Genomic DNA, 25,814 nt, shown 5'->3' with positions numbered 1-25,814 from the left:
CACATCCAGCCCCAGGACCCCCATGCAGAAGGAATTTAAGGCTCACAGAAAGAACCTAAGCAAGGGATGCTCACTGGGAGGTTCTCAGGTGGTGGCTGCAGAGGTGTGCAGTTCCTTGGTTGCTGGCGTTGCCAGCAGGATGCATCAGTCCAGTGCAGGAAGATGGGAAGAGGACATGGTACAAACTTCCCAAGCAGACCTGTCCATCCTTTCTGCACTCCTGTCCATCCTTGCTGCTTGCACAGCAAGGGGAAGCAAACAGCTTCTGTTCATTCCTCCTTTCATCATCTGGCGCATGATACAAGCCCGCTCTGCAGCTGTTTCGTGTCTTTACCCCTAAGTTGAGGGGAAAGGATTTTTTTATCTTTCCCCTCGGTTTTCATCCCAGAAAGGGAAGCAGTGAACTGGAGTCAAGTCTCTGACACAACCACGCTGCAGACACCCTCCTGCCATCAGGTAGCCCTTCCTCTACGTGACAAAATTCAGAAACAAGCACAATCTTTGCCTTGCTTTCACCAGCTTTAGACATTTGTCACAGGAAGACAAGCCCAAAATAATGATTTTACGTTGAATTCTCTGTAACTTTCTGTGTACAGAAAGATTTTTTTAAGCACGATTTTTGTACTCAGAGTATAAAATATGTTAGCCAGAATCTTCTATAATTAAGCACTCTGGTTTTAATAATTCAGGGGAGAAATGGCTAGAGAACAGCTGGAGATGCAGTGGAGGCTGAAGGTCCCCTCTGCCTGTCCAAGGCACTCCGTGTGACACCTGATGAAGCTGTCCCCTCGCTGCTCCTGGCAGGACAGCATGGCACCATGGCAGGCTTTGGCTGGGTGCTCACACTGCCCTGCACGTGGGTCCTGCCCTGGTCTAATAACCAAAATCTAAAATTCACTTTTGGGCACTGGATGGGGATGGGAAGATTTGTCTCACCCCGAGCACGAGTTATCCAAGGTGAGTCTCAAACACACAGGGCTGACTCCCACTAAAAAACACGGCTGCTTGCACTCTGTATTTATGCATCCCTCTGCCCAGGCCTGGGCTCCATCCTGCTTTTCCTCCCAGGCACAGTGAAAGGGCCATTCAGGCGCTCAGCTCACTGCAGCTCCAGCCTGCAAGCCCTCTGCCAGCACAAGAGAGAGCACAACAGGCTGCCAGCAGGAGAAAATCTCTCCTGGCCTCGCTAGCCTTTACACTTCTTATGCTTAGAATACATCCCTCAGGCTTTTCTTTTTCTCCTTTTCATGCTAATTGCTGCAATGGAGCCCATAGCAGCACACAGGGCAGCAGCAGTGTGAGCTCTGCACAGCACAGATATGGTGCTCCATTCCCATGGCCCCACTCCCGACACAACACTGCATGTACACAGGCAGTCTCATTTTGTGTCCTTGAGATGTATTTTTTACCTGGTTTACCATCAAGAAAGACAGAATGGAAAACGATCGTGGACATGCTGCAGCCTGCTCCAGCACCACATTGCCTTGAGCTCTGCCAGCTGCCCCACAGCCATCCTGAAGCTGGTTTTTGTGCTTGTCAAACCTTAACCAAAACCAGCATTCTGCCTGCTTCATCTCATCCTCTCTTTTTCTGATTAGATCTATTTCCTCTGCCTATGCAGATAACACGACCAGAAAAGCCAGGGGTACTATAAGAGAGAGGTGACACAAGGAAAGGAATAATATCTTCAAGCTGAACAAAAAGTAATGTATTTACCCTGATTTAGATCTACCCTTTATCTTTGAGCATAAGGATTTCCAACTGCTAAAGGAATTCCCCAGGAGGGCCAGCATGCTTTCTTTCTCAGAGAAGCATGAATCCCATGCTGGTCGTTTATTCTAACCATTTCATTCCTTCCCAAGTGATGCTAGAGCCCACATTATTTTACCTGATGGATATTTACACAAGAAATGCTAATTTTTATGCTTTTAAGAGCATAATGGTGACATCTTCTTTGGTGGTTCCCTAAAACCCAAGCCAGCTTCTTCAACTCACTGTTACAGAATGGACACAGATGTAAGCATACAATTTTCCTTTATGTTTTTTTTCCTTGCTGGAAACTCAAAGCTAAGCTGGATAGATGTGCAGGAAATGCTCTGGAGCATGCAGGGTGACCTTGATCCTATTGCCATATCTCTTCCAGAGTAGCCAAGCTATGGCAAAACTGGGATTCCCCAACTCGCATGCCCAAAAATTTGACCAGATCATAATGGTTTTTGGATATGGCCATTGTGAAAGTAGAGGAGGATCACTGCTGCTTCCCCTCTCAGTAGTTGTGTTGACTGTGTGGTGAACGACTGTTCTCCCAGAAAGGCACTGAGCCCCATTTGCTGTGATTTAGGGTCCTATTTGTTGTGCACAGACACTTCTTTAGCCACTGGGAGTTTGCACAAATATTTGCAAGTCTGACGACTCTACACACAGCTCCGAAGAGTCCTATCTATGATGAAAACGTAAGCAGAAGCACTTTGTTACTGTACTATTTTTTGAAAACATATCTCATGCAACGAGGGGCCAGACACTGACGTTCAATGCCAAGAGCATAAAGGGCTGGTAAAGAAAGGTCAGAGCACACAGATAACACCTGTGCTGGTGAGATGACATGGGCTCTCCCTGCAACGACAGCTCCTGAAGGAGAAGCTCAGTTTGGTATGGCTGGGAGAGATATTCACCCTATTCTCCCATATTGGCCAAACTGCTCATCCCAGACAGGTTTCAGTTGTCCACTCCAAAGAACATCGTGTTTTTTGGAAGCACAACTGCCAGCCTGAATACACAATGCCATGTTGTTCACAGTGGGGTTTTCCATCCAGAGCTGGTTCGGATTATTTTTTTTCCTGCAAGCAAACAAAACTCACTGTTGTTCCTTTCCACTTGCAGCGCGTGCATAAACTGGTGCTGGCACAGTGGTAAATGGAGCATTGGTGGTTGGGTTTGTTTGCCCTCTCCAGGAAATGCGGCTCGCTTGGGGCAGCCTGGCCCTGGCTCACTCCCTGCCTCATCATGTAAATGCAGAGGTTGTGATATGTCTGTGCTAAAAGCCCTTTCAGAGCTGGACATAAGGGATTGCCCAAGGACAAAAAATACCTCAGTGCCATGCAAGGCAGAAAGGAAACCTGAAGGAGTTAAGCCCCAAAGCAGTGGCTGTCGTCACAGTGTGCTCTGCATCTCAGTGGGGCTGTGACTCATAGAATTGTTATTACAGAATCATCAAAGTTGGAAAAGACCACTAAGATCATCCAGTCCAACCACCAACCCACTGCCACCATGCCTGCTAGACCATGTCACGGCTCAGTCCAGCCCTTTGCAATTAACAAGGATCTGGCGGCGGAGGAGTTAAACTCCAGCAGCAGGCCTGGAATCCACAAAGGTGTGCAAATTGCAGCCAGGCCTTCAGATGTGCTGGGTTTGCCCAGGGGCTGCTAAATTCCTGCCTCTCCCCATGCAGTTGACATCTCCATCCCCACCAGCTTGCTGGCTGCTTGCCCTGCCCTGCCTCGCCGGGTGAGAAAAACGAAAATAAGGATGACTATGAGATCAGAGAAAATGCTGCTGCAGCAGAGGTGGTTTCTGGCAAAGGAGGGCTGGCCACGTCATGGGCATTTCTTGGCTTCAGCCCTACAAGCAGCTCCCACCTCAGCAGGCAGCAGCCTGCAGGGGAAGATGGAAAAGTACCGGTGAGTGCAGCCAGGAGAGAGGCTCTGCAGGCACCGTGCACTCACATGCACTGTGCACACATGCACCATGCACACACATGCATGCACCATGCACACACACATGTGAACTGTGCTGTTGTCTTTGGCACTAGGCTGCCTTAATCTGGACACTCCTTCCTGCATGCTCCAACTGGGGGGGGTCATTGGACTCTGCCATTCACCAGGAGCTGCTGCTAATGGCACAGCACTGTCAGCTGGATCTGATAGCACACTAAAGCAGCATTACAAAGCTCCAAGGTGGAAAAGAACTGGAGACAAGACCAAGTGGCCCCGTCCTTTCGAAGATGGTATGAAAAATGGATCTTAGGCTGACTCTATACCCAGCATTGACCCAACACCCCAGCACCCAAACAGGAGGGGTTGCTTAGACAGCACTGAGTTTTCCAAGCCTGTTCAGCCTGCGTACAAGGTGAGAAGTTGAGGCCACTGGCAGTTTTTACCAAACTGCATGCCCAAGCACCAGCAGATGCCCTGGAGGTGACAGAGCTCTGAGAGCTCTCTATTGTTTGCAGTCCTGCCTTCAAAACAGGAGGGGAGCGATTTATAATGGAGCAGTGTCACCAGCTGGCATTTGAAAAGCATTTCCTCCCTGTCAACAGGCAGGAGAGGAACTGGAGGAAGCTATGTAAAACAAGATTTCTTTTGCCTTGATTCATAAAACGCTTCCCTGGATCAGTAGATGAGCAGCTTTGAGCCCTATTTGCAGCATAGCATGGATCAGTCCCTACATTAAGGCTCATCCCAGTGCCACAAGCATGCCAAGCAGTGCATGCCAATGACTATCAGCCCATATTTTCTTAAGCTGATGCTATATAAGGAATGAGAAAATTCAGATTCAATGTCTGTGGGCTTCATGCAGCGATGCAGAGGAAGAGGAGAAGCTTCCCCCCACCTCTGGTGATTTGCCCATTAGCTCCCAGCTCCTTCCCACCAGCTCAAGAAGTAATGGGGACTAGAGATCTCTTTATAATTCTCCTCCACAAGCACATGAGTCAGAGCTGCTGCCTTCATTTGTAGGTAATCAGAAGAGTGAATGCATCCACACTACCTCCTTGCCTTTTAACACCCTTAGAGGGGCTCCCAGTTTTAATGCTTCAGACCTAGAACAGCTCTTGGCTCATTACGCATGGCCATTTGTCCCAAAGTGCAGAGGGGTCTGCAAACGCTTTGGTAAGTGGGATGAGAAACCACCTTATTCCAAAGGAGGGTGGAAGTTCCTGTGTTCTCTACCCAAAACAGCATTGCCTGGAACATCTACCTCTGTGATTTTCCTGTGAGTTGTTGCCATTAGCACCCCTTCTGTGCTCTGCATCGCCATCCTCAGACACCTCAGTCTCTCTCTCTAGGAAAGAGCAGGGAAAGGCAAAGAGCTGCATTGCTGCATGAGTGATAATTTATTATACCAGTGGATGTTTTGACTTTGCTAGGTGGTAGGCAGTCAGAACTTCACTCATTCCTTAGTTTTCACGACTTCTGTGGCTACCACCATCAGGCAACCTGAGCGCTCCGGTCTGCAAGGGCATGGCCATATGCAGTAGTATGTACAGGTAGCTCTGCCACTTGATTTTATGGTCGGAAATCCAGTTGCTGAGAGGACATGACTTGCCAAAAAAGTCATAACATACCCTCAGCAGCAAGACAGGGAGCTGAAGAAAACAGTCACAGGTTGTCATAGTATTAAACAGAGCATACTTCCTCCTGCCAGGATGTAGGTAACCCATGTAAGGCCAGCACTTTAGTAGATATCTTGCACCATATACCATAATACAGCTTGTGCTCTGACCTTAGCATCAATGACGGTTGATTTTCCATTTGCTGTCAGTCAAGTTCCTTGTGCAGTTCTGCTTCTCCAGCATGGAAATTCTTGCTGAGAGGGTGCAGCCACCAACAGGGAGGGTAATGGCAATGATCAGAAGTCACCCTGGCCCCTCGTGCTTTCTCCAATTAAAGGATTCAGCAACAGATACCTGCTGCGTTCTGCAGGGAAAAACACAACATCAGCTGGCACAGGAGCCTGTTGACTTAGGGAGGTGGCAGGGAGAGAACAGCTGTCCAGCCAAGCTGTGCAGCGAGGTGCGGGGCCATACCTGAGCCCTGTGAACAAGGACGCTCTGTGCATGGACACAGCAGCACTCCCAGTCCTGCAGAGCCCAGCTCCCTGCCAGACGCCTGCGGTCGTCAGCCCTGGAGCACCAGGACAAGGTGACCAGAGCTGCCTCCTCTCTCCTCAAATCACAGAGCTGCACAAATTGCTCTCTGGTGTACAGAATGACTTTAAATGAGACTGCTCTGCTTTTTACGTGAAGGCTGTGATGCGATCTATACTGCCACTAAGACTGACCTGGCTTTAGATTCTCTTTGGTACCTTCAAATCCTAAGCAGGAATGCTGTGTTGGGGTCACTGCTGTATCTCTCTATCACCCCCACCATGCAGACACTAAGGAAACTGTCCCAGGAACTCCAGTTCAGAGCACCAGAAGCTCTGGCTAGGTTCATGCAAGTCCCTCAAAGCGTACCCTACTGCTTCAACTCTTATCCCTGCTCCTCAGAGCTGTGTGTGAGATCAGCCTACCCTGAGCTGTGTGGAGGACTCAGCTCTAACAAATCAGTTCCTCTTCATTCCTCCTCAGCCCATGACCATGCCCCAAAGGAAACTTCATTCCTCATCTCCAGCACCCCAGAGGGATCCCAGCAGGTGCTTGCCACAGTGCAGACCTCAGGAGAGGTGGGGTCCAAACTGGGGAGGCAAATGTTCTGTTGCTTGGGAAGCTAGAAGCAGTCCTCTCCTTCATCTCCTTTCATAAATCTCCCATCCCATCTCTCACATCATCTCAATATTGCCATGTTGAGAAATGGCCATTTGTTCTCATTCTCACATCTCTCTCAGATTTCCTAATCCTTGTTGCCCTGTTTTTGGGACACCTCATCTTCCCAACCTTCCCACCATTTGTGCCTCCTGCTCTGTCATTCACTCCCATTGCTTGTGGTCTGCCACACAGCAATGGCAAAAGCACTGCATCATTGGCATTTGTAGAGCAAAAACATGCCAGCAGCACACTCATCCACCTCAGCAAGGAAAGAACCAATGTCGCAAACCAGCCTCAGCACTAAGGGACGTGGAAGATTTGCTGGGAGGAGAGCTGCATAATTCCAACAGCCAAAGAAGCACACATCAAAGGAACATCGCTGCAGCCCTGGCTGGCTGTCCACAACCCCATTTCCCTCTTCACCTTTTGTCTGCTGCCCTGGGGTGCTGCATGCCTGCCAGCCCTCCACCTCAGCACCCAGACGTGGAGGTAAATAGTGTGGGAAGAGTGGCGAGGAAGAGGCGGCCACCCCTAAGTGTCCCAAGGGCTCCTGGGATGCTGCAGTCCTCCTCCACCACAGCCTCCTCCCCACAGGCCCAGCAGCACTGAATAGAGAAGCTTGTTTAGGTACAACCAGGCTGGCTTGCGCCAGGGGACAGAGATGAGAGCCACACACAGGACAAGTGGAAAAATCCAACAAGCTCACCCTGCTGACAGTGTGAGTAGAGGTTATTCTTGGCCACCCTTACACTATACTGAAGACGAGGGCTGTAAACACTGTCCGAAAGCCTTCCTTGCCTCCTGGTACTGCTTTTCAATTAACCTGCATCCTTAGTTTCAGGCAATAGTTCTATATCAGGCAGCAGTACTCACCTACCTACCTAATCCCCAGTGCCCAGGTGTCCTTGGCCAGCAGAGGCCAGAGGCATGCCCTCCTCCTCAGTTCCAATTCACACCCAGAGGTACCAGTGTAGCCTCACACTTGTCTCAGTTTAAGCACCTTTCCACTTGCTTTCCTCCTTGTCACAACTGAGATTTTATCTGGGTTTTGCTTCTCTGCTTTCTTTCCTTTCTGTTCTCTTCCTGGTCTCCAGCAACTGGTTGGGACACAGCTTCCCAACAGCTTCCTGGGGCTCCACTGTAGTGCATGGAGGACATCTGGCTGCCCTTGGCCACATGGAGCTAAGGGGTGCAAGGCAGAGGGGAGCAAAGAAATGGCCTTCTGGAGAGGAGATGGGGCAGAGACCAGGAGGGGCATTCCAGCAAGGAGTATTGGGCAAAGAAAGGGTCAGAGTCCAAGAGGAAAAGAGGAAAGGAGACCAGATCTGAGAAAAGAGATGGGCACAGCTTAAACGTAGTGCTAAACAACTTGTGTGCTTTGCTTCTCTCCATAGTCCCCCATGGGCTGTAAGTGCTTAACACTTGTAACTTTAATAACCAGGTCAGGTTGGGTATTAGGATGAATTTCTTCTCTGAAAGAGTGTTGAGGCACTGGCACAGGCTGCCCAGGGAGATGTTGGGGTCACCATCTGTGGAGGTGTTCAAGAACTGCGGGGCTGTGGCACGAGGGACGTGGTGGGGATGAGTTGGTGCTTGGATTAGATGCTCCTAGTGGTCTTTTCCAACCTTAATGATCCTGTGATTCTCTGTATGTCCTCTAGCCAAGCACCATATAGCCAGAGCTGCATGCTGTGGCCACTGAGCCAGGCAAGGCATAAAGAAAGCAGCACATACTGATTACTGAATTATCTGCACCACTCATGGAGTAGTTAAATACACTGAATACTAATATGCTAAATATACCAGTGCCTCCTGCATGAGGAGACAAGGTCATGTCACCTTGCCTTCAAAGCCAGTGGCATTGCAGTGAATATAGCCCAGGACTCCTGCCTGTCGGTCCCTATGCTAACCACCAGGCAATGCTCCTCCCTAATGTCTAATAGCAGCTACCACAAATATGCTTCCCTCATCTCCTAAATACAGGAGGAAATAAATGGCCACAGTATATTCACTGTGTCTGTAGGGCTGCTGTTCAGCCCTCGCACTGCCCTCAGGTAACCCGGGAAAGAGTGGCTCTTGTGAGACACACGGACACTGCTGCCCACAGGATGATGTAAGGTTGGAAAACAAAGTGAGCAGCAACAAAAAAGGGACAAACCAACAGGCAGCAAGTGCTTCATTTTCATAGGAGAGAGCAGGATTTGCAAGTGAGTCTAAGTGTTGCTTGCCTTGCCTGGTAACAAGTGCGCAGGGCTACTGTGATGTTATTTGTAGGCAGCTAAATATATTTAAATCAAAAACTTCAGCATGGCCCTTGGCAAGACCGTGTGTTCCACCGCTTTACTTTTAAAGCAGAAATGATGGTACTTCTGAATGTCACCAATGTGTGTGGAGAGCTCAGATGGTTCAACAGCAGTTGCCATGCCATACAGAAGCAACACAGGTCTCAAGGGCACGTCAGTCTGTTTCCTTGAAACTAGAGTAAAACTGAAACCTGAGATCTTCATTTCCAGGATTCTCACTTGAGCCTAAATAATCCCCAAATCCCAGCAACAGTGAAAAGCTCCACCTAAGTAAGGTCACATCCCACACATGTAGCTTTCTCTTCAGAGAGTGTATGAAAGGAAAGAAAAGAGATGTAGCAAGGCTACAAAAACTCCAAGTCGCAGAGGCTGCAGAGCCTGCAGTGATGAGTTTCATGGAGATGTCCTGAGAGAGATAGAACTATGGTGGGCTTGGGACTAGAACACGGGCAAGGCTGAACAACTTCAGCATTAAAAGATTAGAGAAGCATCACTGGATGGAAGAAGCAGGCAAGAGTTCTTGCACCATGTCAGAGAGGTCTTCAGGCAGAAGGCCAGGCTGGTTGTCCCCTCTGTCACAGGGCAGAAGTTGGGTGGCTGCAGCAGTAGAAAGCACCAAGGCTCTTGGAGCCCTCCTCCCTCCCAGCACAGTGTGGTACCACTCCCACACCTGGCCACCCAGGCTGCCCAGCCACCGGGCTCAGGGGAGGTGAGCAGGGAGCATCACAGCCCGCAGCAGCTTAGTTTAATCCCAGTCCCAATGCACATGCTGCCCTCCTGAACAGTTTCTTTCTTGCAGCTTGAACACTCTGCATTGTCCTTCCCCACCATTTTGCAAGCAAGGTCCTTCTCCTGGTTGCTAGTGTTAACACAGGTTTCCCTTGTTCTGTCCCTTGAAATTTCCAGTAAAGCGCCTTTAATACAATCTCTCTGTGGCTGCTCTAATTATGTGTGAAATATTTTTTCCCCCCATAAACCAAAGAAAACAAATCAACACAGTAAGATCCTTTCTCTCAGGCTGTTTGGCAGGTCTTACGGTCTTCAGAAAAGTTACCAAGGTCCACACAGTCTCTGCTGTCTTTTCACAACAGCACTTTTGGGTTCCTGTAAAAGGACCCAACAAAGGAAAGGGTCAAGCAAATCACAAAGCCCTGAATGCCTATTTTCCCACCTGAATGTTCACAGGCCAAAGGGAATGCTGTCTGCTGAGCAAAAGAACAAAGGCCAAGATACATTTATTGGACCCAAGGTGAGAAAGAGAGTTTAATTTGTTTTCAGAACACATGAAGCTGTTTGATCCCCTCCATATTAATGGCCCTCATCCCCCATGGCTCTACTCCTGGAAAATCCAGGGGTATATACAGCACTGACAGCCTGCGGAGACTGGAATCACAGAATCATGCAGTCAAATACTTGAATCAAACAATCACGGAATCATAGAAGCATAGAATTATGGCATCATGAAATCATGCAATCTTGAAATCACAGAATCGTGGAAACAGACTCATGGAATCACCTAGGTTGGAAAAGACCTGCAAGACCACCAAGTCCAACTATATGCCTCAACTCGGCCTCAAACTTCAGCCTAGAAGCTCAGGCTCTGGACTCAGCAGAAGACTCAGCTAAACGGAGCAGAGATCTGTAGGTCCTTATTCTAAAGCAGCAGTACACAGAGAAGCAGAGACATGTGGCCAAAGGCTCAGCTGCAAGGAGTTAAAAGAAGGATGTCCAGAGGTGTGGTTGGTTTTGGAGAACCATATGAGTACCTCTGTAACCTTCAATGCCCCTCTGAGATCCACTTGCACTGGGGGAAGGACATGAGAGCCCCAACCTGCCCCGTAATCATGGGTTTTAAATGGCAGGTTTTGATCTGGTGCTCTGAAATCTGAGAGCTGAAAGGTGAGGCAGGTTAGATCTTCCACTGAGAGAAAAAGATGATGCATGCTATTTGTAGTGACCCTGAGGCTATTTCTGGGCTTCTGAATTAGAGCTCCAGCTCCATCCACCCACCCTACAACCCAGACAGAGAATGGATCACTCTTCTGCGTCAAACAAAAAGGTGCATTTACTGAAGACTGAAAAACAAGGAGTGAAACACGGAAACTGAAGGATGAGGTTTCACAACTGAGATTAATAATAAATAAATAAGGGGGTTAGAAAGAACAAACTACCCACTCACTGTCAAGCCTGTGGATGGAGAATTCTGCATGTGTTAGGTCTGGAGAAACCCCTTGTACGTTTCTCCTTCAATCTAAGTCTGAGCTTTGATCACCCCAGAAGAAGGTCTGGTGGCAGCCAGCTGCTCTAGCAGTGATCCCACATCCACATTTGCTACATGTGGGTCCATACTGTTGGACTGTGGAGCTTTCAGTGGGGTTTTGGTTTTCAGACTGATTTTTTTACACCTTTTTCTTACTCACCAGCAAAAAAAGAAAAGAGATATAAATGGGGAAGAGGAAATGAGTACTCCAGGACAGGTCTGAGGGGGTTAAAAGGCTCAGGGGGAGCGTGGCCTTAATGGGATGACAAAAGATTGACCTCCAAAGACAAGTATCTGCCTCTGTTGCTGAAAGAGCAAAATCGGATGTAACTGCAGCAAGAAAAGCCCACTGCCTGCTGTGAGTATTTGTGGGCTTTCTACTGAAATAATTACCTCTGGGTTGTTGCATGCCAACCAGGCCATCCGTCCATGATCCCTTTGTTTATTGGCTGAAACTGCTTAGTTTGGGGGATTCCTGGAAAGTGAAAACAAGTGCCTTGGCCTCATCCTCTGCAGGGGGATGGCAAGCTGGAAACTCTGCCTAAGGCAGTCCTTGGCTTTTTCCTAAGTATCTTCCTTTTTGTGCCTGCTTTTCTTAATTCTTATTTACCAGAGTGGCCACCTGAGGCTTCCCAAGAGATGCTCTGTGGCACCTACCCATCTCAAGTCAAGGGGGATAGGGAAGAAAAGGTCAGTCCATGTCCCCTGATTTCTCCACAGCCCCCTGGTACCTCAAAGGCAGAAGAGGGATTGTGATAGTGCTTCTCACTGGGGTGCTGGATGGCCCTTGAGAAAAGCAGAAACCTCCTCTTATTTCCCTTCCCCTGGGTTTGCATGGGACTGACACCTCCTGGTGGAGGAACCCTGATGGGTCTGCCAGTAATGTCATGATTAAATCAAAGGGAGAAGGCCCGTGCACATAGCCCTGGAAGCCCCCAGCCCCCTTTGTCAGCAGCTGACCCCACATGCATGGTGTGCATAACCTACACAGGTAAGGCCAAGGGGATGGAGAGCAAAGCAGCCAGCCCAGCCAGCCTGCATCGCTTGACGTAATCCCTCCACCAGCTTCCAAGGTCAACAGCAAGCTGTTTGTATGGTGCTGGGTCAGGGGAGGCATTCTGGGAGGAAAGCAAACAGAGGAGATGTCCTCTGCCAGCACAAAAGGTGCTGTATTCCCATGTTGCTCTATCCCAGGCTGGAAGGAACATAAAAATAGCACTGTTTTCATTCATTCATTGTATAAATATTGTGCGTATCGCCCACTCCCACATTTCCTTACAGCTCTCCATTAGGGATGGGGTCAAAGCTAGGTTCAGCCCAAGCAGCTGTTTAGCAAGGTGAGGTGAGGGCATGCACATATGCCAAAGGGAAAAAAAAGCAGAGGTGCTTTTAGGAGAGGAGTTTTCATGAGTGAGAGATGCACACAGCATCACTCAGCCAAGGGAATGATCCTCTGGGACAAAACCTATGTCACTGTCACCCAGAGATGACCAGAAAGGGTCACACAGATGGCACACTTGGAGCATGGATCTGAGTGGATTAAGGAACAACAGGTCCCTTGTGCAGGGAATTATAGAATTAATAAGTTTGGAAAAATTGTCAAGTCCAACCATCAACCCATCACCATCATGCTCACTAGCCATGTTCCCAATCCCCAGTGTGGATGCCATGCACAAAGCCAGACCCCACAGCATCCCAGTTAACAACCCCGTATCAGGCTGTGATCCTGGGATGCTGCTCCTGCCTCTTGCAGGGAAAATGACCATTATCCTGTACCCTTTAGGGGTAGCCCAACACACAGGGGGGACATTCTCAGGGTCACTGTTCCATGCTGCTGTGCAGCCCCTTGGTGGGTGGGGAGCAAACACATAAAGGCACAGACACTTTTGGAGCCCATTCCTCCTATTACACCCTCCCTTACACCCCAGTTGCACCTATCCAAGCACAGAAACGAGGAGCTAGGACACAGACAAGACGCCCCATCCACGTGATCTCAACACTGAATACATGACCAGAGATATCCTCACCCCTTCACACAACACCACTGAGCAATCGGAAAGACGCTGAAAGAGGACGGGAAAAGCAAAAAAGAAGAAAATATTTTGTAAAATATACTCCCCGCCAAACAGAGCCCCCTCTGTGCTCCCCATCCCACCCACGGGCCGGGGCTGCTATTTTTATCGGGTGAGGAATAAACCACACTATCGGGGTGGGGGTGCAGGGGGAGCCCAGCTGTTTACATCTGCCGGCACGGGGCAGCAGAAGGCGGCCCATTGAGAGCGTCCCACTCACTGAGGCTGAATGGGTGCCTTGTGCGGCTGGAGGCGCAGGAAGGGCAGCGATCCCAAGCTGGGATGCAAACAGGGTTGGGAGAAGCAGTGTGTGAGCGTGGGGTTTGCTTTTTAAAGATGGGGTGAATTTTCCACCCATGCCGACAAGGGAGGATATTCACTCTGGAAGAGAGGCACAGGTGCTGTGTTTGGGGGAGGCTCTTCTGTGCCCTTTTTACCCCCAGTGTTGACTTTTCAGCCCCCTCCCATGCTCTCAGTGGGCAAAGCGTCTCCTTGGAGCCCTCAGGCTCCTCCTATTTTTTACCTAACAGGATTTTGGCTCTGCCTTTCCATCCCTCTGGCTGCTCATCCTGCCACGCAACCCCAGGGTAGGACCATATGTTCCACCCATGAGGCAGTGACATGGGCTATGCAGACCCTTGTACATCACACCATGCTCTCCCCAGCCTAAGGCCATGTTCTGAATAAGCGCAGGACCCAAACGTGCCATTCCAAACTGATGGTGAGGCACCTGGACAAGAGACATTCCGGTTTTGCCCCATGCAATCATAGAATGACAGAACCATCTGAGTTGGAAGGGACCCTTAAAGGCCATCTGGTCCCACTCCCTGCACTGAACAGGGATACCTACAACTGATCGAGTGCTCAGAGCCCCATCCAACCTGATCCCCTCCAGGGACAGGGCACCCACCACTTCTCTGGGCAACTTGTGCCTCATCACTCTTACCACAAATACCCTTTTCCTTATATCCATTTTTAACCCCTCCTCTTTTAGTTTGAAACCATTTCCCCATGTCCTATCACAACAGAGCCTCCTAAAGAGTCTGTTCCCTTCAAAGCAGTCCTTGCTGTGCCCCAGCAGCAGCTCCAGAGAGATTTCCTAGCGCTGGGCACTGAATCCTCCACTCCATGCTTCCCCACTGTGAGGAAAGGAGAGCTCAGAGCTTCTATCCACCTGAACCAAAACACAGCTGAGCATTCAAAGTGACTTCCAGCTTCACCCCAAGCATCACTGCCCACCATACCTTCAGAAAGGACAATTGCAACAACTACTACTACAGATAAGGAATTCACAACAGCTGATCTAGGAGCCCTTCAGATGCTCTCTGTAAATGCATGGGCAGTACTTTTTAGGCAAAAGCTCAGAGCTCCCAGGTCACCCTCAGATTTCCAGTGCCTTTTCCTGAGGTCTTGGCACAGATGTTTAAATTGTGCACTGCCCCATTCAGCTGCCTTCTCAAGGATCAGTCGGGATCCTGAACCCTCTTCTCACGCCCCTGCTAGTTCCTAAGTGCCTGGTTAGCATTAAATAGGATTAAATAATTCTAGAAGTAACGTTTCTAGGACACCAAGCCCTCCTTTTCACTCCGAGGGGCACACGAAGGTTTGAGCTATGGGCTGTGAGATGGTTTGAGTTGGTGGTTGTGAAGAAGGGGCAACTTCATCACACTGAGTGGGTAGGTCTCACCGTTTTTAAATGCACTTTGAGGGTTTTATTCTTTATCCCTCTGACTGTTCTTTGTTCTCCTGTTTATTCTCCTTATTTTTTGGTTCTTGGGGTTATTTTTTGGCTGGAAAGCCACCAAGCCTGCCTTTCATTGCTCTTGGAAAACTGCAAATAGCAATCAGCCATACCGATTCAATCTTTTTCTGTCTGGTGTTATTTCCTTTCCTGCTTGTTTTCATCCAGAACTGCTTCTACCATGCAAATTCTGGATATTCAAGAGGCAAATCTATTATTCACCCTTCCTTGGGCACAGGGTTTGTTCTCTGATCAAATATTTGCTCTCCCTGAAGGCTGAGCCTCACTGGGAACAGACACAGGTCTCCTCTGATTTTCATAATGACACGTAACAGCTTTATTTCGCTGTAAGCACTTCTCTGGTTTGTCACCTGTACTCCAAAGACCTCTGAATTGTCACTCCCCTGCTTTAAACAAAAACTAAAAGCCGCTTATATGACTTTTTGGACGCAGCCTCTGCTCAGTCTGAAAACAAACAAACACCACCCGTTCCAATCGCAGGTTATGAATCACAATTTCTCTGCACGTCTCGAGCTGTTTTTCCAATCGCTCCTGATGCAGACACACAACAGGGACAGCCAGCAGGTACTGAGCCATGCCTGTCCCTTTCCCGAAGTTGCTAAGGAACCACTTTGTGTGGAGCATCACATTTTCCTAGCTGGTCAGCCCTGAAGGGAATTTTCTCTGTTCCCTGGCTTCAGCTCACTAAAGGTTCACATGGGGTTTTCTTTGCCAAACCACAGTGGAAGCTGAGGGTACACGGGGCTCCCAGTCCATCCCCAGCAAAACAGCTCAATGTATACGTTTCCCAACAGAACTTTATGTTACTCGGAGAAAGGGCTGCGGTAAGGCGCGAGATATTTCAGAGTCCTTTGCACACATGAGTCAGAACAAAATCACTCCGGGTACATTTTATAGCTCCTGTCTACGTGCCTTTTTTTTCACCCCAGTTGGAAATACCGAGCCCTGCCTAAAGCACAAGCCATCATGCTCTGTCTGAAGCACGCCTCGCCTGTCCTTATGCTGCCCAGGCAGCCGATGCTCCAGCACAGCCTGAGATGGCAGCAGCTCCTGAGACAGTCCCAGTGCCCTTTAAGTCAGTGGTGAGCCCTCGTTTGACCTTAAAGGATGGAATATTAAATCTGATGTTGATAGGTAGTGTTCTTCTACACCAGAAGGCATGCAAGGCAGGAGGAAATAAAGCATAGGAATTTGGGACAGGGATGCAAACTCCCTGCCCTGTTTCGCGGTCACAAAGAATTTACCCTCGCTGCCCTTCTACCACTGAAGCACTAGAGAAGATTTAATACTGAGTTTTCACATCCAAAGAAAGGGGTAATCCAAAGGGAAGATTCACAACCAAAATTTGTGAGTGAATTCCTAAGGTGGAATAAGGTCAGACTTGGAAAAGATCACCAATCTTAATGATTCTAACGTCCTCCTGGGAAGAAGTGCGTCCCTACATTGCTTTCTGGGAGCACTGCTGTCAGGACGATGGATGCCCTGCTTTCATGAGAGGGCATAAGTGCAGCAAGAGGCTCACGAACCTCAGGTTTAGGCGTGAAACAGCCAAGGAAGCAGACTATGAAATGAGACATGGTATCAAAATAATTCATGGAGGGTGGGAAATCTATCATATCATAAACCAGTGTCAAGTGAATACAGGCCAGGTCAGCCCGTAGGCACTGGGAAAAGAGATGGAAGCGCAGATATTAAAGCTCATACTGAAAGAGAGAAGAAGGGAAAGAGGCAGAGGACAGGTGTGAGGCTCGGTGCATGGAGCAGGGCCAACAGAAGTATGCCTGCTGTTCCAGGCAGGTTCAGGGCCCTGAAACCACTTCGTGGCTTTGGAGCACAATACACTCAGAAGAAGCATCCCTACTGTGTCAGGGAGAGAAAGGCCAGGATGGGGGTTTTCCCCCATGTAGCACCATGCAAGTTTTACTTTTGCTCACAGGTTCAGTCCCATGTCCTCTGCCCATGCTCAGCTTTCACAGAGGAGACATGCAGTGTTCCTCAATCAGAGTAGGCTTTCCCAAGTTATGGTCTCAGCTGTTCCCCACCTCCTCCCAGCTCCCCCAGTTCCTTCACAAGCCAAGGAGCAGGCCTGTAACATCAGACACACTGCGTTCTCTTCCAACACAGCTTCTTCTACTCAAAGAAGTCAGCAGCACCCTCCATAGAAGAAAAAAAAAAAAATCAGAACAGCCTCTTCAGCAGCTCCCCACAGCACCAGAACTGCTGAGAATTCCATTACAGGATTCTCCTTGAGGTTTTGGGGTGGTTGCTTCGGTCTCCACCAGCTCTTAAGTCCTTCTACAATTCTACCCACACAGCCTACAAACAGCCCTATCTCTTAGCCTCCTTCCTCTGCCTTTCTATCACATATCAGTTATCCATAAGCACCAGGTGTCCTACATTTCCTAACGCTGAGCATCCTCTCCCTGTTCCCACATCAGGACCGCTTCCACCACCTGTTCCCTCCTCTGCACCCCACAGCCAGCAGAGCCCAGAGGAGAGGTTCTTAAGTTCTCTGCTCTCTTTGTGCTCCCCGGTACATGTGCTCATTTCTACTCAGACTGCAGTGATATTGACTGCATTGCAGACATGCATAATTTGCCCAGGTTCCTTAATTAGCTTCATCTTATTTTAGTTTTCATAAACCGTGCTCTCTTTTTATTGCATAAACTATTTCTTCTCTCTCAACCACTTGTGGTGCTCTGTGTAGTTTGCTTCCAAACCAGAGGGCTAAATTTAATCCCCCACTCCCCATTCAGCTTTCTCCATTTACAGTACATTTTTTTTTCTTTTGGCAATGCCTTTTTTTTCCTCCCTTTTTTTTCCTCCCTTTCTTTTCTTTTCTGTTTTTTTTTTTTTTTTTTCCCCCTCTTTCCAAGAGGCTGGGCTTCCTTTTCTGTCCTTAGGCCCTCCTATTTCCCCCTGCCCCCTGGATGCCTGCCTACCTTTACTCTAAAATCCAGAGGAGGATCCAATACACTTAGTGTGCCAGCTCTTCAAGAGGTATCTAAGGAGGCTGACAGGAGTTTGATGGTCTCTCTTGCAGCCAGTGGCAGTTAATGTGGTCTGAAACCCTCTCTCTCTTTTCTGCCATTCACACACAGCACTTACTCTTCAAGCCTGCTGCTGCTGCCACTGCCTGAAAGGACCTGAAATACCATACAGGGAATTGTGATTTCTTCTGGGGAACTGGAGAAAAAAAAAAAAAAAAGGCAGGAAAAGTCCTCTGGAGATAGCAAAGAAGACATACAGCAACAGCAAGAAGTGGCAAAGCTCTTTCCATCTTGAGCACCGAAAAACACCTACTTTCTCTGCCAGGTGTATGGGACTTAGATTCTCCAAGCGCTGCACTGAACTGTTAAAGGTAAGGTGTGCTTTCCTCTCTCTTCAGTATTTTTTCCCTAACTTTCCCACTTCTTTCCTCACTGCTTTAGGGGTGCAGGCTCTGAGTGCTTTGGTTCTTGCCCTGAGCAGAGAAACATGCCAAAAGTTGTGCAGTGGCTGATGGCAAGTTTTCTGCAGAGCTGCTCTCCTGCAAAGAGAGCTTCTGCCTGAGGAGCCAGCCCGGGTGATGGGACTGTGCTGCCAGCAGCACTGCGGGGTGCTCCCCAGCCCTGCTGTGAGGCTGCAGAATGCAAACCCACCACTGAGGACCAGGGCTATGCATGGAGCTTTCACTTGTCTTTGGGAAGGGAGGGAAAGCAAGCCACGCGACTTGAGAGTGCATCCCGTGCTACAAGTGGGGAGAACAGAGCGGGGATTGCCCCTCTTCTTGTCCTCCAACCCCCGCTCTGAGCTCTCGGTGCATCGGGGTGATGGGTTACTGCTGCCCGTGGCATTTCTCATCTTGCTGCTGAACTGAACTGTTGCAAACGTCCTAAAGCATTGTGATGCTTCTCCCGGTTATTGCTCTGATCGCGGTAATTGCATCGTTATTGAGAACACACAGAGGGTGGCTCAGAGGGAGGAGGAGAAGGGATGGGATCCGGGAGATCTGACAGCGGAGCACGTGTGTGTGGATGGCTGTGAGCAGCGCTCGGCATTGGCAGACCTGCCGGGTGGCATCAGGAGCCCAGCACCGGCTGTTACCTGCCCTCCTCCTCTGTGCTTTTAGCAGTGGTTTGCATATAGCTGAGCTCTTCTGCAAGAGCAGGCAGAGCAAAAAGTTTTGTCCTTTGGAATCTGCATCAGAAATATCTCCTTTTAGGTCGTTCACCATTTCTTAAGACTTTTCACTTGAACCTTGTGCCAAGTAGCAGCTTACCCTCTGCACGTAGCAGAAAGTGTGCGTTTTAACCCAAACTTTTGAGCCAAAAAATGCACTTTTGAAAAGTTCTCCTACTTTTCTAAAATAACTTTGCCAGATGTGGAAAGGGAGGGAATATCCCATGACGAAACATTTGGGAGAGAGGAATTTCTTAGCATTCCTCACCACTTTGCTTTTTTGCTTCTACAACCTCCAGAAAGAGGATATGGGTTGAGCAGAGGGGACTGGGGATTGAGGTGGGCATTAGGTGGGTTTTCAGACCTCACCAAGAAGAGCTGTTGGAAATTTTCAAAGCTGAACTGTTTGTTTCTCTGCTTTCGTTCTTTGGGGTTTTATTTTCCTGCTCATGTGGTGAGCTAGAAGGAGATATTTCCACTCCCTGATACATTTGGAGATGCTGTCAGAGCATGGAGAGGCATCCCTCCTGCCCTTGCTGGACCAGAGATGTTCCCATGATGTGCTCTCAGCAGCTCTAGTGGTCTCTGGGGAAAAACTCCATCTCTTCTGCTTGAACTCCTGTTTAATGTTTCCTCTAATTGTGGACAAAAGTGGGGTTTGACAGCAGCATGAGGGTTGGAAGGCAGGTGGGCAAAGAGATCCCAGGAGACAGGAAATTGAGGGAGTGAAGGAGGCAGAGGGAAATGAGAAGAGGACGTTAATATAAAGGCTGTAGACCTAGCACCAGTGGAGAAAATGGCAGCTCAGCACTATAAAACATGACCTGCATGGAGAGGAATGTTAAGGGGTTCTAGAGGAGAAGAGGTTGGATGGTATCCCATAAAAGACAAATGAATGATTGTAAATGTTCAATGCTATGGTGTCGTCCATGTGTGACCAGAAGCCCCGTGGACTCCAAAACTCACTCCACTGCAGGTCTTTTCTCTCCTCCGCTCTCTGCATTCACAAATGGCCCAGGTCTGGTGACCTCACTGCCTCCCCACACTGCCTTACACGCAGCAAGGACGTGAACTGGTGGAGGTCCAGCTGCTCCCATTTCAAAAATCAACAGGACCTTTCTTAGCTGCCTGAGACATCTTTTCCACCACCATCCTCTGCCATCTCCCTGTTTCCCCCTTTTCCTTGCTGGCGGTGGGACGGCTGCTCCACCGCAAGCCCAGCCTTCCCCATACTGCGTCCTCCTCCTCCTCCCACTCCCCCCGGAGCCTCCACGTGTGAACAAGCCGGGCTGTGTGTGCTGCTCACAGGCAGCTTCCCAGCAGCAGCAACAAAAGCTGTCTTCATCCCAGCTCTGGACCACATACGGAGCCAGAGTGCGACAGCTGCGGAGCGGCCCGCTGCATTCAGGGCTGTTTAAAGAGTGAAAGAGACAGCAAAGAGAGGGAGCTGTTATATATATATATATATATATATATTAAAAAAAAAAAAAATAAAAAAAAAAATCTTGAGCCCAGTGCAACAACGGAAACCTTAGAGTTTACTTTTAAAAACTCAGTGTTTCCTTGTGCGAGGGCTGAACAGCCCAGGCTGTGTGCGCGGCGGGGCTGCGGGCGCTGCTGTGTGCACAAGGCAGGGTGTGTGCCATGCCCCGCGCTGCTCTCAATGGGCTCACAGTGCTGAGCTCAAGAAGCTTTTTGTTGGCCTCATGAATAGGTGGGGGATTTGTAATGTTCACCGTGCTGATTTTTTTTTCTTTTTTTTTTTTTTTTTTTTTTTGAGATGCTTCCCGGTGAGATTTTTCCTCCGAGTTCTTTACGATGGGCTTTCCCATTTTTTAATAGAAATTTCCACTTCTCACTTGAGTGATATTCTCCTTTCCCAGTGTTTGCTCAGTACAGATCAGGGAGCAAGAGGGTGGGTGGGATGATGAGAGAGGCCAGGATCTGTGTGGGGTACCCCAAAATCATAGAATCAGTGGAGTTAGAAGGGACCCTTCAAGGCCATCTGCTCCAACTGCCTTGCACTGAACAGGGACACCTACAGCTGATCAGGTGCTCAGAGCCCCGTCCAGCCTGACCTGCAGTGTCTGCAGGGATGGGGCACCCACCACCTTTCTGGGTAGCCTGTGCCAGTGCCTCGCTGCCCTCACTGTAAAGAACTTTTTCCTTATCTCCAAGCTACATTTCCCTTCTTTTATTTTAAAACTATTTCTCTACTGCCACTGAGACCCTGCTAAGGAGTCTGTCCTCCTTCTTACAGCCCCTTTAGATACTGAGAGGCCACCATAAGGTCTCCCCAGAGCTTTCTTTTCTCCAGGCTTAACATCTCCAGCTCTTTCAGCCTCCATATGGTTTAGCTGCTGAAATACCCTCAGCAGCCAAGCAGCAGAGAAGCAGACTGCTTTTCTCAGCTTCCCTTGCCCTGCTTTAAAAACGCAATCATCTGGGTGAGCTTAGACACATCACGGTTTCAGATGGAGCCACGTTATGGGGACATGGTCCCATCACCAGAGAAGGAGAAGGAAAGGCAGGGACTTGGGTCGTGCAGTGAAGGCCCAAAGCCACCACTTCTCTGTTCCCGCCATGCAAGCTGTGGTGAAGCAGACCATGAGCCTTACCTTGGTGCGGAGCTCTGTGACAGACACGAGTTGTGTGGAATTGGGGTTACGGGATGCTTTGGGGAAGGAAGGTCTGTGCTGCTTGTCCTGGGCCTGTTGTTAGGGGGGTCCGTGCCGCAGGGAAGCAGTCAGGCAGGGCAGCGTTCTGGCCAGGCGGAGCAGGCCGCGCTCACAAGCTGGGCCCGACTGAAGGCAGACATGCCCAATAAACCCCGCTTACATTAGTGGGAGGGTATGGAATGTAAATATTCATGCTTCAAGGCATAAGGCGACCACTAAATGCCGAGTGTTAAAAAGAAACTTCCTCCTCAGCACTTTCTTCCCTATTTTTCAATGATGAGAACTTTGCTCTGATGTTAGTGATACAGATCTTGTCCAAGACAGGATGCTGGCCTGGACACAACGCTGTTTTCAGCTGGGCTGGCAGTTTCCATGGGCTGTTGGCTTCTAAAATGCCCTTGCGCTGGGCAGAGGACTTGGATGTGTAATTAGCAGTAGTGACAATCACCGAAGGACAAAAGAAATTGTCTGTGATGGCCACAGGTTTGACTTGACAGAAATTTAAATAGGAATAATGTGACCAGAAATTGTAGATATTCTTCAGGGGAAACTAAGAGTAAATAACCAGTGAGCATCTCCCGACTCATGGACTGAGGGGAAAGAGCTGTGCAAAGAAAACAGGCCAGCAGCTGATAAAGAGGTACAAATGGTGGTATGTATCCCTTCCAGCTGGAGCTCATTCACAGCTCCACTGGGAGAGCAGTGCCCGGCACTGAACAGCCTTAATGCACAGCAAAACCTGCTGCTCCTGCTGAGATCCTAGCAGGTCACAGGTAAACCCCCAGCACAGCCCTGGAAATCCCCAGTCACTGCAGCCTTCACATGGGGCAGGGCAGATTCAGCCCAGCTGGCACAAACTAATTGTTTTCAGAGGACTACTCTGGATTAGCAGTGCTGTGATACAGCAGCCATAGACCCAAGTGTAATTAACATGACATCATCTGTGCCACAGATTCAAGGTTGAAATAATCACGTAGTTCTCATATTGGAAATTACAGGATGGCTTTTGTATAAACGATTAACTGTCACTGTTACTTACCCCAGAAAAGTAGTTTCTCTGGTGTTTGGTGTATAAATAATACCCTGTGCCTCTATGGTGCTCCGCTTCAAAGTAATACTTCAGTGCTGCACCATAATGAATACCCTCCCATTCTGTAATGACTGGTCTGCAAATGATGTTTTTTCCCCTGTTGGAAATTATACCATGCAGTTACTGCTGCTGTTGCATCCCGTCTGGTTAGTAAATAATACTCTCTCCATACTATTGTATCTGGGGTTTAAATAATACCCTGTCCTCCCGCAGTACTTGGCATCTTAGTGTCACCCTGATTCTGCGTGGTACTTTGGAGAACAGAGAACATCCTTTTGCTGCTGAACAAATTGCACCCTTCCTCTTCATTGTATTTGCCCTCTCAATATTACCCTGCTGTTTTCTATAGCACTTATTGTATAAATAATACCTTGCTGCCTTGTAGTAATTGATACGCAAGCAATACCCTCAGATAGCAGGATGCTTGGGCTGCTAATGCTGCTGAGCACACCAGCAGGAGAGTGCAGTGTCTGAGACTACTGTGCATGCAGCATGTACTCATTTCTTCTCCATAATTATTCCCATATCAGGCAACAATAGGCATGCTTACATTCCTTCACACTTTTCTGTTTGGGGCAGGTAGGCTTGTGACTTTTAGGCATGAAGATCTCAGTGGCTGAGAAGTAAATCATAGAATCATTCGAGTTGAAAGGGACCCTTATATGTCACATAGTCCAATTCCTCTGCACTGAACAGGGGCACTTACAGCTCAATCAGGTGCTCGAGCTTGGTCCGGTCTGACCTTGAATGTCTTCGAGGATGGGGGCATCCACCACTCATCTTTCACTTCAGTTCATCTTCAGGGCTGTGCTTCTAGTTCCCACTGTCATACGCAAAGTGACTTACAATACAATTACCACTCCAACCAAGACAGCACTTAGTTCAGTGTGGGTTGCAAAACCTTCCTGAGAAGCAAGATAGGTTCTTGAGTGAGATGGGCTCTGCAGACACCACACTGCCAAGGCAGGTGACAGGCAGCACAGCATTACCTGCAGAAACTTTTTGAAGAAATAAGGGCTGATAACCCTCAGTTGTCACCCACAATCTCTATTGGAAAAGTTATATTTTCCTGTAGAGACTCCATTTCGAAGAATTAGTAGTCTTCTGTCCTTCCTTCTGCTAGAGCTACCACATGTTATCCTTTAGCCAACATAAGGCATGTGTCTGAGATGGCAAGCAGGGATTCTTTGGCTAATACAAACCCTCCTTCCACCATTCCATCTACAGAGTAAACCAATGTACTTCATGGATAAAACGTTCAGCCCGTTCTTTCTTGGGTGCCCAGGCCTGTTTGTGTGTTGTTGTGCAGCGAGTGTTTGATAGCTTCAGAATCACAGTTTAGCATCTAAGACAAAAAGTGTAGGCCTACTTGTGCTCAAAATGCAGACATCTTTCTCATGGTAATGCTGAAGCTCTTCTCATGCCTCCATCCTCTATATTGGGGAAATAGAAGATAATGAGATACAGTGGTTGACATCTTCTCTTCAATTCTGGCATAGTGTTGCCAATTTCTCCTATTCTCCAACTCTGCTGCAAGTGCACATGCAGCTGACTTTTTCTGTTAGATCTGTGGTGCCCCATACTTCAGTGATCTCTCTCTTATGTGTGCTGTTAGTGAAATTAAACAATAATATTTTGAAACTGATTGGGAATGGTGTCACTGATTGGATTTATTTCCCTTATAAAATTATGTCCTTTTCCAGAAGTAGCTTTAGGGACTCGAGGCCACATTTTGCAGAAGCAGCAAAGTGCCCAGAGACAAAGAGAAGCTCTTCTGCAAATCCCATTAAGCTCCTCACTCATCCATTTGCATCTTTAAATTCTGAGATACAGTGGATGATTTGGCAGGTAATCAGACTTTTACTCAACAATTTGGACATTCCCAGAAATCTTGCGGCAACTATTGGAGAACACACTGTAAGAATCTCATCTGTTGCTGTTTTGTCAAAACTTACAATCAAGATCTTTCAAAGCTCAGCTATTTGCTAATTTTGTTAATGGCCAGCAGTGCATGATTCTTTCATTCTCTGGAATACTTACATTTTTCACTGCCTTTTGCCACATCCTTATGGTAGGAAATACATTGATATGAGAGAGCAAGAATGGAGCATCCAACCCAAGGGGAGCAATCCAACATGGCTTTGAACATCCTCAGTGCTGCATAGCACATAGAGCTATGGAGACCCCAGATGTTGGCTGGACAAGGCTGGGGTCTGCAAGGACTGATATTTTGGGATCAGAACTTATATCAGCCATTGCCCATCACCTTCCCATTACACTTCCTTTTAGTCATAACTTGAAGCAGGATTGTGTTTGCCAGAATGCTCATCTTCAGTGCTAGAGAATATTTTCGTTATGAAGCTCAACAGCTAGTCTTACTCAACATTGCCTCCTTTATGCAAATGATATGGATTGATGAGCATTAATGCCACAACGCCTTTCTGTCACAGCCATGGAACTGCCACAATCTGCAGACTGCTTGGTGACAGTGCCAAATATTATGCATGATTAGATCCAGTTCTCATACTGTGTAAGTGTGTAAGAGCCAAGCAGGATTTTCCTTGATGTGTTGTCTTATGGAATTAATTCTTCTGTCTGAAAGCCGAGTGCTCTGTGCAAAGTCGTGGGGATTGGGACTTCCTCTCAAGTGTTCTCCCTGTTGTCTATTTGTTTCAAGCAGTTACATGTCTAGACTAGGTTTTAAAACCAGAACCCCAGTTTGATGTCACAAACCTCAGGATTAAATGGCAACATTTCTCTTGAGTCCAGTGGAAACTGAATCCATCCACCAGATAATTTATCTACCCATCTTACTGGAAAAATTGGAAGATAGCTTGTTTAAGATAGATCATAATCATTACTTGTCTCTGAATGAGTCTTTTACACCAAAAGTATAAAACAAGCTTTACTTTTTTGCCATTTCTCTTGCTAGTGCACTGTGTTTGAGACAAAATACTGGTGCAGC

The 25,814-nt window shown here is 48.2% G+C and overlaps 1 protein-coding gene across 3 annotated transcripts in view; it reads left to right on the top strand.

Annotated features, from left to right (window-relative positions):
• Window positions 1-18,071: 18,071 nt before the first annotated feature.
• The window catches only part of ACAN (aggrecan), a 44,008-nt gene continuing 36,265 nt past the window's right edge, over window positions 18,072-25,814 (top strand). For all 3 annotated transcript variants that reach the window (XM_042876177.1, XM_042876178.1, XM_042876176.1), the window contains exon 1: window positions 18,072-18,281. The gene's annotated coding sequence lies outside the window, so the exon portion shown is untranslated. The remainder of the gene's footprint in view (window positions 18,282-25,814) is intronic.

This window comes from Lagopus leucura, unplaced genomic scaffold (genome assembly GCF_019238085.1).
Source record: "Lagopus leucura isolate 7727_CA_CO unplaced genomic scaffold, USGS_WTPT01 Super-Scaffold_100015, whole genome shotgun sequence".
NCBI lineage: Eukaryota > Metazoa > Chordata > Aves > Galliformes > Phasianidae > Lagopus > Lagopus leucura.
Note: the sequence above shows the minus strand (reverse complement) of the source record. Positions and strands in the feature narration are given on the sequence as shown.